Below are 12072 nucleotides of genomic sequence, written 5' to 3' on the forward strand. Positions count from 1 at the left end.
GAACAGGGCTTCAAAATCACAGGTGATGTTTAATTTATCACTTCTACAGACATATAATCTTTTCATATAAAGAACACAGTAGGCTTCTTTGTGTGAGACTCCCTCTCCCCATGCTCTGTGGCTGCCGGCTTTTTATCCGCTCTCCTCACTCTACTGCAATTAGAGACAGGTGTTAGACATAATTTAGCTCAGGTGTGAGCGCCCTTACTGCTTTTCTCTCCCGGACGGGCGCTTGACCACGCCCCCGCTGCCACATACCCCCACCGCCCGACTCAGGCCGGGGCGTCATCCGGCCTGCCTACCACTCCCCCCCATTTCTGGAGAGGAAGTCAGCGGCAGCCATCTGCACCCCCGGTCTGTGGACCACCTTGAACTTAAAAGGCTGCAGGGCCAGATACCAACGGGTGATCCGGGCGTTAGTATCTTTCATGCGGTGGAGCCACTGCAGTGGGGCATGATCCGAGCAGAGGGTGAAGGCCCGCCTCAGCAGGTAATACCGGAGGGTGAGGACCGCCCACTTGATGGCCAAACACTCCTTCTCCACGGTGCTGTACTTAGTCTCCCTCAAAGAGAGCTTCCGGCTAATGTACAGCACTGAGGCTCCTCCCCTCCACCACCTGCGAGAGTACGGCCCCCAGCCCTCTGTCTGAAGCGTCCGTCTGCAAAATAAAAGGAGAGAGAAATCAGGTGCATGAAGAAGCGGCCCCCACAAAGTGCGGCTTTAATCTGCATAAACGCCTGTTGGCAGTGCTCTGACCATTGGACCGGATCTGGAGCCCCCTTTTAGTGAGGTCAGTCAGCGGGCTGGTGGCGTCCGAATAATTAGGCACGAACCTTCTATAATAGCCAGCCAGCCCCAGGAACTGCCTCACCCCTTTTTGGTCTTAGGTCTAGGGCAAGTCGCAATCGCCGCGGTTTTATCAATTTGGGGACGCACCTGGCCATGACCCAAGTGGAACCCCAGATACCGTACCTCCACCCGCCCAATCGCACACTTCTTAGGGTTTGCCGTGAGCCCCGCCCGGCGCAGCGATCTCAGGACGGCCCTCAGATGTTGCATGTGCCGCTGCCAATCATTGCTATAAATGATAATATCATCTAAATAGGCAGCGGCGTATGCGGCGTCGCGGTCTGAGGATCCGATCCATGAGTCGCTGAAACGTGGCTGGTGCTCCAAACAAACCGAAAGGAAGCGTCACAAATTGGTGTAATCCAAACGGCGTAGTGAAGGCTGTTTTTTCACGGGACATTGGTGTCAAGGGGATCTGCCAATAACCCTTTGTTAAATCCAAGGTCGAATAAAAACGAGCAGTACCTAACCGATCGAGCAGTTCATCAACACGGGGCATTGGGTACGCGTCAAATTTAGACACCGCGTTAACTTTTCTGTAATCCACACAGAATCGAACAGACCCATCACTCTTGGGAACAAGAACAACCGGGCTGGACCAATCACTGTGGGATTCCTCTATTACGCCCATATCAAGCATCGCATCTAATTCTTCCCGTACTATTTTCTTTTTATGTTCGGGTAGCGATAGAGCGACAACGCACCACCGCGCCCGGCTCGGTCTCGATGTGGTGCTGTATGATGTCTGTACGGCCCGGTAGAGGGAAAACACGTCTGCAAACTCCCTTTGTAACTTCGGAAACCTCTGTGAGTTGCCGTGGTGAGAGTTGGTCTCCACAAGTAACCGGAGTGTTAGGATTGTAGTTTTTGTTTACCTCCGGTCCGAGCTCCGCCCTCTCCGGAACTACTGTGGCCAGCGTCACAGAGGCCGCCTCCTCCCTCCATAATTTCAGGAGGTTGAGGTGATAAATTTGACGTGCGCCCCCTCTATCGGTACATTTAACTTCATAATCGAGATCCCCAACTCGTCGTGTGACCTCAAAGGGTCCTTGCCACTTGGCGAGTAATTTAGAGCTTCGATGTTGGGAGTAATACTGAGTACCTTATCTCCCGGTGCAAATTCCGTAGCCGAGCACCCCTGTCATACAGCCGGCGTTGGCGTTCTTGAGCTTGGAGCAAATTCTCCTGTGTTAATCGCCCCAGTGTGTGGAGTTTTGCTCTAAGATCAAGAACGAACTGAATTTCATTTTTACTATTAGAAGGTCCCTCCTCCCACGATTCGCGGATAACGTCAAGGACACCGCGGGGGCGTCGCCCGTACAGTAGCTCAAACGGGGAGAACCCTGTGGAGGCTTGTGGGACCTCTCGTACTGCAAACAACAGGGGGTCTAGCCACTTATCCCAATTTCTAGTGTCATCGTGTACGAATTTACGAATCATGTTCTTGAGCGTTTTATTAAATCGTTCCACTAGGCCATCTGTCTGCGGGTGGTAAACGCTAGTGCGAATCGATTTAATGCCCAAGAGCTCGTAAAGTTTGTGAAGTGTTCGTGACATAAAAGTCGTGCCTTGATCGGTGAGGATTTCTTTCGGAATCCCCACCCGGGAGATTATCTTGAAGAGTGCCCCTGCAACACTACGTGCTGAGATGTTGCTCAGAGGCACTGCTTCCGGATATCGCGTTGTGTAATCCACTAGGACTAACACAAAGCGATGTCCGCGTGCTGACCATTCTAATGGCCCGACGAGGTCCATCCCAATTCTCTCGAAGGGGACCTCGATTAATGGTAGAGGGCGCAATGGCGCTTTTGGGGTGGCCGGTGGGTTTACCAGCTGACATTCACGGCACGCCGCACACCACCTGCGGACGTCGCCGCCAATGCCCGGCCAATAGAAACGGGCTATTAGACGGAGAAGTGTTTTCCATTCCCCTAGGTGACCGGCCATAGGATTGTAGTGGGCCGCCTGGAAAACCATTTCCCGACGGCTCCGTGGAATCAATAATTGTGTTACTTCCTCCTTTGTTTGAGCATCCTGCGTCACTCTATATAACCGATCTTTAATCAAAGCAAAGTATGGGTATGCAATGGCGACGCCCGGCCGGAGCTGTTGACCATCAATCACTCTCACTTGGTCAAGAGCATGTTTAAGGGTTTCGTCCCGTGACTGCTCTAGAGGAAAGTCCCCTTCAGGGAATTCCCTGAGAGGAGGGCGGCCACCTCACCCGTCCCTCGTCATTCCGAGCAGCCGAGGGCGGCCCGGCTCCGCCTCCCTGCCAAAGCATCGCACACCGCACACCTCTTTATGCAGGACCCATCCGCACAAATACCCTCTAATATATCTTTAAAATTCGGCCAATCAGTACCCAAGATTAGCGGATGGGTGAGGCGGAACTAACCGCTGCCTCCACACTATGTTTTTTCCCCTAAATTTAATCACCAAAGTCACCATGGGATATTTGTGAACATCCCCATGCACACACCTCACCCTCACCAGTTTAGATAAACCCAAAGCCCGGGTTGAACCAAGCGTTGGTGGATGGTGGTCTGATTGCAGCCGGTATCCAGCAAAGCTTGGTAAATACCCCTGATCCTTACCGAATCCGGTATGCTCCAGCCCGATAGGGGCAGCCTGCGGGACGTCGGAGACCCGCACCACCGTCCCCACCTCCATCAGCGGACACTGATCCCGGAAGTGGCCCGGGTCTCCGCAAGTCCAACAGGCCGGCTCAGGCGTTGCGGCCGCACTCGTGCTGGCGGGCGCCCCCACCTGAGGAGGAGAGCGGCTGAAAGACGGGGAATGGGAGGGCGCATTCTCCCACGGCCGGGGGACAGGTCTCTGGAACCCTCCACGCCTGCGCAGGGCAGTAACGGGCCCTGGGGAGAGAACAGAAGGAGAAAACACAGGGGAGGGGGCGAGGGCATTAGCAGAAACAAGGGAAGGGGAGAGAGAGAGAGAAGAGGGCTTGTCCGCCCTCGGGATCGCCGCCAAGTGGTCCTCCGCTAGTCGAACAGCTTCCTCCAGCGACGCCGGGCGATGGCACTGGACCCACCCCGCCGTCTTCCGAGGCAGCCGTTGAGCGAACTGTTCCAGTACCACCTGGTCGATTACCCCTCGGCGTCGTGGTCCCCCGCGAGCAGCCAGCGCCGACAGGCGTCCCGGAGCCGTTGGGCAAACGCGAACGGGCGATCGGACTTCTCCAACTTCATGCTCCGGAAGAGCTGGCGATTCTCTTCCGGGCTCCGACCGACTCGCTGCAGAATGGCCCTCTTCAGGTCAGTGTAAGCCAGGAGATTCGTCGCCGGCAGTTGTTGTGCCGCGAGTTGAGCTTCCCCGGACAGGAGAGGAATTAGACGGGCTGCCCACTGTTCGGGCGGCCAGCCCCAGATTTCGGCCGTCCGCTCAAACAAGTCGAGGAAGGCCTCAGGATCATCTGCTGCCCCTATCTTCTGTAACGTGGGCGGGGGTAGCGTAGCGCGGCTGTCCGGGGTCGCGGCTCCGTCTCCTGGCTGAGGAGGCTCCGGATGGCGAGCCGGTCCTCTGCCTGAGCCCGCATGATCTCAAAAAACCGGCGGTCTTGGTCCTGCCGGAGCTCAACCAGGGCTTGCTGGTGGCCTTGATGCAGCGTCGCGAGGGACTGGAGGACTTCTGCCAGCTGGGAGGACTCTATGGGGCGACTTTGCTCCATAATTATCCCGGGTTTTGGTACCAGTGTAATACAACTCTCGAAGGAGGACACAGGGAACAGGGCTTCAAAATCACAGGTGATGTTTATTATCACTTCTACAGACATATAATCTTTTCATATAAAGAACACAGTAGGCTTCTTTGTGTGAGACTCCCTCTCCCCATGCTCTGTGGCTGCCGGCTTTTTATCCGCTCTCCTCGCTCTACTGCAATTAGAGACAGGTGTTAGACATAATTTAGCTCAGGTGTGAGCGCCCTTACCACTTTTCTCTCCCGGACGGGCGCTTGACCACGCCCCCGCTGCCACACCGACCATCACCCCTGGTGAGACAAAATCAGTGAAGAGCACTTTTTGCCAGTCCTGTCTGGTCCAGCGAAGGTGGGTTTGTGCCCATAGGCGACGTTGTTGCCTGTGATGTCTGGTAAGGACCTGCCATACAGCAGGCCTACTAGGTCTCAGTCTATTGCAGACAGTCTGAGCACTGATGGAGGGATTGTGCATTCCTGGTGTAACTCAGGCAGTTGTTGTTTCCATCCTATAATATATTATAATATATGCAGATGTACCGATCCTATACAGGTGTTGTTACACATGGTCTGTCCTTCCTTTCTCCCTTTAGCGCTGTCTTAGGGGTCTCACAGTACGGGCATTGCAATTTATTGCCCTGGCCACATCTGCAATCCTCATGCCTCCATGCAGATGAGCAGGGACCCTGGGCATCTTAATTTTGGTGTTGTAACGGTTACCCTGTTTTGTCTCACTGTTGCCCTTTGTTTGTAATTTTGTCACTTTTGTTATTCCTTAGTTTTCACTTTTGTCACCCTTGTACCTCCATAGTCTTCCTGTCAGCCCTCGTGTTCACTGTTCATTGTTTTCACCTGCCCTCGTTAAGTTTGCCATTTGCTTCCCTCGTTATCTTGTTTGGTGTTCTGTTTGTTCATTGGCCCCTTAGTTCTATGTCCATGTGTATATATATCCTGGTTTTTGGTTTAGTCCCTGTCTTTCGTTGATTGTTTGTGAACGTGGTTGTATGTAGGTGATGTTCGTTTTCCCAGTTCCAGTGTTTTTGTGTTTTGTTGCCTGTGTTCCCAGTTCCAGTGTTTTCGTGTTTTGTTTTCATTTTTGCCCATCGTGGTAGTTTTATTTGTTCATCTCTATTTGTTTCCATTCGTTTAAATAAAGTTAACTGCACTTGGATCCTCAACCTTTGTCAGCCTCAGTCCTCAATCGTTACAGAACGAAAGACCACACCATGGATCCAGCAGTATTACGCGCCAGATACCACCTGCTCTGCCTGAGGCAAGAGGACCGTCCTATTGAGGCCCACATCCGCGACTTCCTTTAACTGGCGGCTGTTGCGGACTTCTCAGACTCCTCCCTGGTGGTCTTCTTCAGGGAAAACCTGAGTGGCTGGCTGAAGGAGCGGCTGCCGCCGGCATCACGCGGCTGGACTCTCCGCAACTTCCTGCAGTTAACCGTGCTGTTGTGAGGCTCCCCGTTCACGCCTGCCCCGGTCTGCGAGCCAGAGCCTACGCCTGCCCTGGCCGGCAAGCCTGAAGTCACGGCGACCAGGAACAGCGTTCCAGCGTCACCAGTCGCCTTCCATGAGCCAGCGCGGCCCGCTTCGTCTGCCTGGAGGAGGGAGAGAAGACGGGCTTCCGCCTCCCGGCCCGCGCCTGCCCCGGTCTGCGAGCTAGAGCCCACGCATGTCACGGTGAGCGAGCTAGAGCCCACGCATGTCACTGTGAGCGAGCCTGAGTCCTCGTCAGCCACGGTGAGCGAACCTGAGCCCTTGACCGTCCCCGAGGCAGTGCCAGTAGCCTCAGACGTCAGTGAGCCAGCGCCTGTAGCCTCAAACGTCCCTGAGCCAGCGCCTGTAGCCTCGACCGTCCCTGAGCCAGCGCCTGTAGCCTCGACCGTCCCTGAGCCAGCGCCTGTAGCCTCGACCGTCCCTGAGCCAGCGCCTGTAGCCTCGACCGTCCCTGAGCCAGCGCCTGTAGCCTCGACCGTCCCTGAGCCAGCGCCAGTAGCCTCGACCGTCCAAGAGCCAGCGCCAGTAGTCAGGACCGTCCCAGAGCCAGCGCCAGTGGTCGAGCCCGTCTTAGAGCCAGCGCCTCCCAAGTCTCTCAAGTCTCTCGAGTCTTCCAGGGCTCCTCCTCCCGCGCTTTCCAGAGCTCCGCCTTCCAAGTTTCCAGAGCTTTCCGAGCCAGTGCCAGTAGCCTCAGACGTCAGTGAGCCAGCACCGATAGCCTCGACTGTCCCTGAGCCAGCGCCTGTAGCCTTGACCGTCCCTGAGCCAGCACCTGTAGCCTCGACCGTCCCTGAGCCAGCGCCTGTAGCCTCGACCGTCCCTGAGCCAGCGCCTGTAGCCTCGACCGTCCCTGAGCCAGCGCCTGTAGCCTCGACCGTCCCTGAGCCAGCGCCTGTAGCCTCGACCGTCCCTGAGCCAGCGCCAGTAGCCTCGACCGTCCAAGAGCCAGCGCCAGTAGTCAGGACCATCCCAGAGCCAGCGCCAGTGGTCGAGCCCGTCTTAGAGCCAGCGCCTCCCAAGTCTCTCAAGTCTCTCGAGTCTTCCAGGGCTCCTCCTCCCGAGTTTCCCGAGCTTTCCAGAGCTCCGCCTTCCGAGTTTCCCGAGCTTTCCAGAGCCCCGCCTTCCGGGCTTTCCAGAGCCCCGCCTTCCGGGCTTTCCAGAGCTCCGCCTTCCGAGCTTTCCAGAGCCCCGCCTTCCAGAGCTCCACCTCCCGAGCTTTCCAGAGCTCCGCCCTCCGAGCTTCCCAGAGCTCCGCCTCTCAAGCCTCTCGATCCTTCCAGGGCTCCGCCTCTCAAGCCTCTCGAGCCTACCAGGGCTCCGCTCCTCAAGCCTCTCAGTTCTTCCAGGGCTTCGCCTCTCGAGCCTTCCAGGGCTCTGCCCCTCAAGCCTCTCGAGCCTTCCAGGGCTCCGCCCCTCAAGCCTCTCGAGCCTCCCAGGGCTCCACCCCTCAAGTCTCTCGAACCATCCACGGCTCTGCCTTCCGAGCCTCCTCCAGAGCCTCCTACGGCTCTGCCTTCCGAGCCTCCTCCAGAGCCTCCTACGGCTCAGCCTCCAGAGCCTCCTACGGCTCAGCCTCCAGAGCCTCCTACGGCTCCACCTCACGAGCCTTCTACGGCTCCTCCTCCAGAGCCTCCAGCGGCTCCGCCTCCAGGGCCTCCTGCGGCTCCGCCTCCAGAGCCTTCCTCGGCTCCGTCTCCTGAGCCTTCCTCTGCTCCGTCCCCGGAGCCTTCCAGGCCTCCACCTCTAGAACTGCCTACGGCGCCACCGCCCTCGGCTCCACCTCCTGAGCCATCCTCGGCTCCACCTCCTAGGCCTTCCTCTGCTCTGTCTCCTGAGCCTTCCTCAGCTCCGTCTCCTGAGCCTCCTACAGCTGAGCCTCCAGAGCCCCCCTCAGCTCCGCCTCCTGAGCCTCCAGAGCCCCTCTCAGCTCCGTCTCCAGAGCCCCTCTCAGCTCCGCCTCCGGGACCTGTCCCTGTCCTGAGGCTGCCTCCCAGGCCTCCTAGACCTGTCCCTGTCCCGTGGCCACCTCCCAGGTTCCCTGAACCGGCCCTTGCCTTGTGGCCAGCTCCTGGGCCACTCAAACCTGTCCCCTTAGTGTGGCCTTCTCCCAGGGCCCCTGACCCGGTCCCAGTACTGTGGCCTCTTCCCAGGCCCCCTGACCCAGTCCCTGTCCAGTGGCCTCCTCCCAGGCCCCCTGACCCGGTCCCTGTCCTTGCCAAGTGGCCAGCTCCCGGGCCATCTAAACCGGCCTCTGTCCTGTGGCCACCTCCCAGGTGCCCTGAACCGGCCCCTGCTCTGCGGCCATCTCTCAGTCCACCTCAACCCGCCCCTACCCGGTGGAAGCTCCCCAGGCCACCCGACCTGGTTCCCAGCACACACCCCCAGAGACTGCTTATCTGCCCTCTCACCCTCCTTGGTCTGTCTCCGTGTCCCTCATGCCCCCCGTGGACTGCCTGTCTGCCCCTCGTTGCCCCCTGGACTGCCTGTCTGCCCCTCGTTGCCCCCTGGACTGCCTGTCTGCCCCTCGTTGCCCCCCGGACTGTCTGTCTGCCCTTTGTGCCCCCAGTCATTGGTCATTTGTTCTTCCCGTTTTTGTTTTTGTTGATCGTCTGGTATCCGATCCTTGAGGGGGGGCTATGTAACGGTTACCCTGTCTTGTCTCACTGTTGCCCTTTGTTTGTAATTTTGTCACTTTTGTTATTCCTTAGTTTTCACTTTTGTCACCCTTGTACCTCCATAGTCTTCCTGTCAGCCCTCGTGTTCACTGTTCATTGTTTTCACCTGCCCTCGTTAAGTTTGCCATTTGCTTCCCTCGTTATCTTGTTTGGTGTTCTGTTTGTTCATTGGCCCCTTAGTTCTATGTTCATGTGTATATATATCCTGGTTTTTGGTTTAGTCCCTGTCTTTCGTTGATTGTTTGTGAATGTAGGTGATGTTCGTTCGTTCGTTCGTTCGTTCGTTCGTTCGTTCGTTCGTTCGTTCGTTCGTTCGTTCGTTCGTTCGTTCGTTCCCAGTTCCAGTGTTTTTGTGTTTTGTTGCCTGTGTTCCCAGTTCCAGTGTTTTTGTGTTTTGTTGCCTGTGTTCCCAGTTCCAGTGTTTTTGTGTTTTGTTGCCTGTGTTCCCAGTTCCAGTGTTTTCGTGTTTTGTTTTCATTTTTGCCCATCGTGGTAGTTTTGTTTGTTCATCTCTGTTTGTTTCCATTCGTTTAAATAAACTTAACTGCACTTGGATCCTCAACTTTTGTCAGCCTCAGTCCTCAATCGTTACAGGTGTTTTTCAGAGTCAGCAGAAAGATCTCTTTAGTGTCCTATGTTTTTATAACTGTGAAATTAATTACCTAAAGTTTGTAAGCTGTTAGTGTCTTAACGACCATTCCACAGGTGCATGTTTATTAATTGTTTATGGTTCATTGAACAAGCATGAAAAACATTGTTTAAACCTTTTACAATAAAGATCTGTAAAGTTATTTACTGTAGATTTAAAAAATATATATATTTAAAATACAGTGACCTGAAAAAGGGAAGTTTCTTTTTTTGCTGAGTTTATTTAACATTTTAACGGTCAAAGTCGAGCTAAAAGCTTTAGTGCGCCGTTACTCTGGCAAGTAAGAGAAATAAATGAATTTGTTGATTAATGTTATGTTATTTATATTTATTTTGACCTAACTTGTTACTTTTGACTTTATGACATTTATTTCATCAAGCACAAATAATAAATGTCAACAAAACTGTTTCGTCCAGGATATTCTCCGCCAGAAGGCAAGTAATTTCAAACTTTAATCACTAAAATCTCTGTTGTGGATTGACAAGTAATCCTGATACCAGTTTATGTTATAATTTGTCTGACTTTTTTGCATCTAAAAACATGTGGAAAACTAAACAAGGTTCCAGGAGCACATCACCGCATTGAATTACTGCACTGATATAAAGAGATTAATCAAGCTCTATTCAAGAGTATGAATATGTTAAATGTCCAAAGTCAAAAAGAGGAAGTGATGAAAATGTTTCAATTTCTCAAGTTATGAGTATTCTGTGTTTGTAGTCTTATGTCTACAAACACAAAAACGATGTCAGACACTGTAATATGCTCTGGTCCCCTCCCTGCTCGTCGTGGTGACGAGGTTTATAGTAGATTAGTGTCACTGAATGGCTGGATGTCTGAGTGGTGTCTGCAGAATAAAATAGGATTTATAGACAATTGGAAAAGTTTTTGGGGTTGACCTGACCTGCTAAAGAGAGACGGACTCATCCCTCCAGTGAAGGTGCCGCTCTCCTCTCTAGTAATTTGGCTCATAGACTTAATAATGATATTAATTGACTAAATGGGGCCCAGGTCAGGAAGCAGACAAACTGGTTAATCCGAACGTCTGCTAGCTGCCTTGAGACGTCACACAGGTCACATAAACTACAACACATAGAGACTGTATCACCTAGATATCTCATAGAGACTGTGTCTGTTCCATGAACTACGAAACACAATACCCTCACTAAATCATTTAGAAAAAATTTGATTAAGGTCAAACTTGAACAAAACAAACAAATTAAAAATGTACATCATATAATAATAGGACTACTAAACATTAGATCTCTTTCTACCAAAGCACTAATTGTCAATGAAATGATTACAGATCATAGATTGGATGCGCTTTGTTTGACTGAAACCTGGCTTAAACCGGATGAATATATTAGTTTAAATGAATCTACTCCCCCAGGTTATTGTTATAAACATGAGCCTCGTCTGAAGGGTCGAGGAGGAGGTGTTGCTACAATTTACAGTGAAGTTTTTGGTGTTACTCAGAGGACAGGATATAAATGTAAGTCTTTTGAACTAATAATGCTTAATGTTACACCGTCAAATATAAATAAAAAATCTCTGTCTTTTTTACCGTTGCTACAGTGTATAGATCACCTGGGCCTTATTCTGATTTCCTTAGTGAATTTGCACATTTTTTATCAGATCTTGTAGTTACTGTAGATAGAGCCTTAATTGTTGGTGACTTCAACATTCACATAGATAATGAAAATGATACATTGGGATTAGCATTTATCGATATCCTCAACTCTCTTGGAGTCAGACAAAATGTAACAGGATCAACTCATCGCCATAATCATACGCTAGATTTAATTCTTTCATATGGAGTTGACGTTGATAATATAGAAATTCTGCAGCAGAGCGATGACATCTCGGATCATTACCTTGTCTCTTGTATGCTGCAATCAACTAATGTTACTCAATTTACACCACGCTATCGTTCAGGTAGAACTATTCTTTCGACCACTAAAGATAGCTTCACTAATACTCTTCCAGATCTATCTCATACACTCAATAAACCCCAAAGCCCAGAAGAACTTGATGAAATAACAAACAATTTAAATGCAGTCTTCTCTAGCACCCTTGATATTGTCGCCCCACTTCGATTAAAGAAAATGAAAGAAATAAGCCCTGCACCATGGTACACTGATCACACTCATGCTCTCAAGAGAGCAGCTCGGAAAATGGAGCGCATGTGGAAAAATACAAACTTAGAAGTATTTAATGGTGCGTGGAAGGATAGTGTCTGTAGCTACAAACACGCACTCAAAGCTGCCAGGTCAGCATATTTGAGTAAACTCATAGAAAATAACCACAACAATCCTAGATGTTTATTCAGTATTGTGGCTAAATTGGTTAGGAATAAATCCTCAACAGAACCGGATATTACATCGCAGCACAAGAGCACTTTGAATTTCTTTACAGATAAAATTGAAATAATCAGAAATAAAATTGGAATTATGCAATCATCTGTCATAGCACCTCAGAAAACAGTGTCTGATAATTTTCCTCATGTGCAACTCCAATCCTTCGCTATCATAGGTCATGAAGAGCTAACAAAACTTATTGAAACATCAAAAGCCACAACTTGTTTGTTAGATCCTATACCAACTAAGCTCTTAAAAGAGGTATCTCCTGTAATCTCAGAACCTCTTCTTAATATCATTAACTCCTCGCTATGCTTAGGACATG

The sequence above is a fragment of the Xyrauchen texanus genome, chromosome 44, assembly GCF_025860055.1.
Source record: "Xyrauchen texanus isolate HMW12.3.18 chromosome 44, RBS_HiC_50CHRs, whole genome shotgun sequence".
In the NCBI taxonomy this organism is placed as follows: Eukaryota; Metazoa; Chordata; class Actinopteri; order Cypriniformes; family Catostomidae; genus Xyrauchen; species Xyrauchen texanus.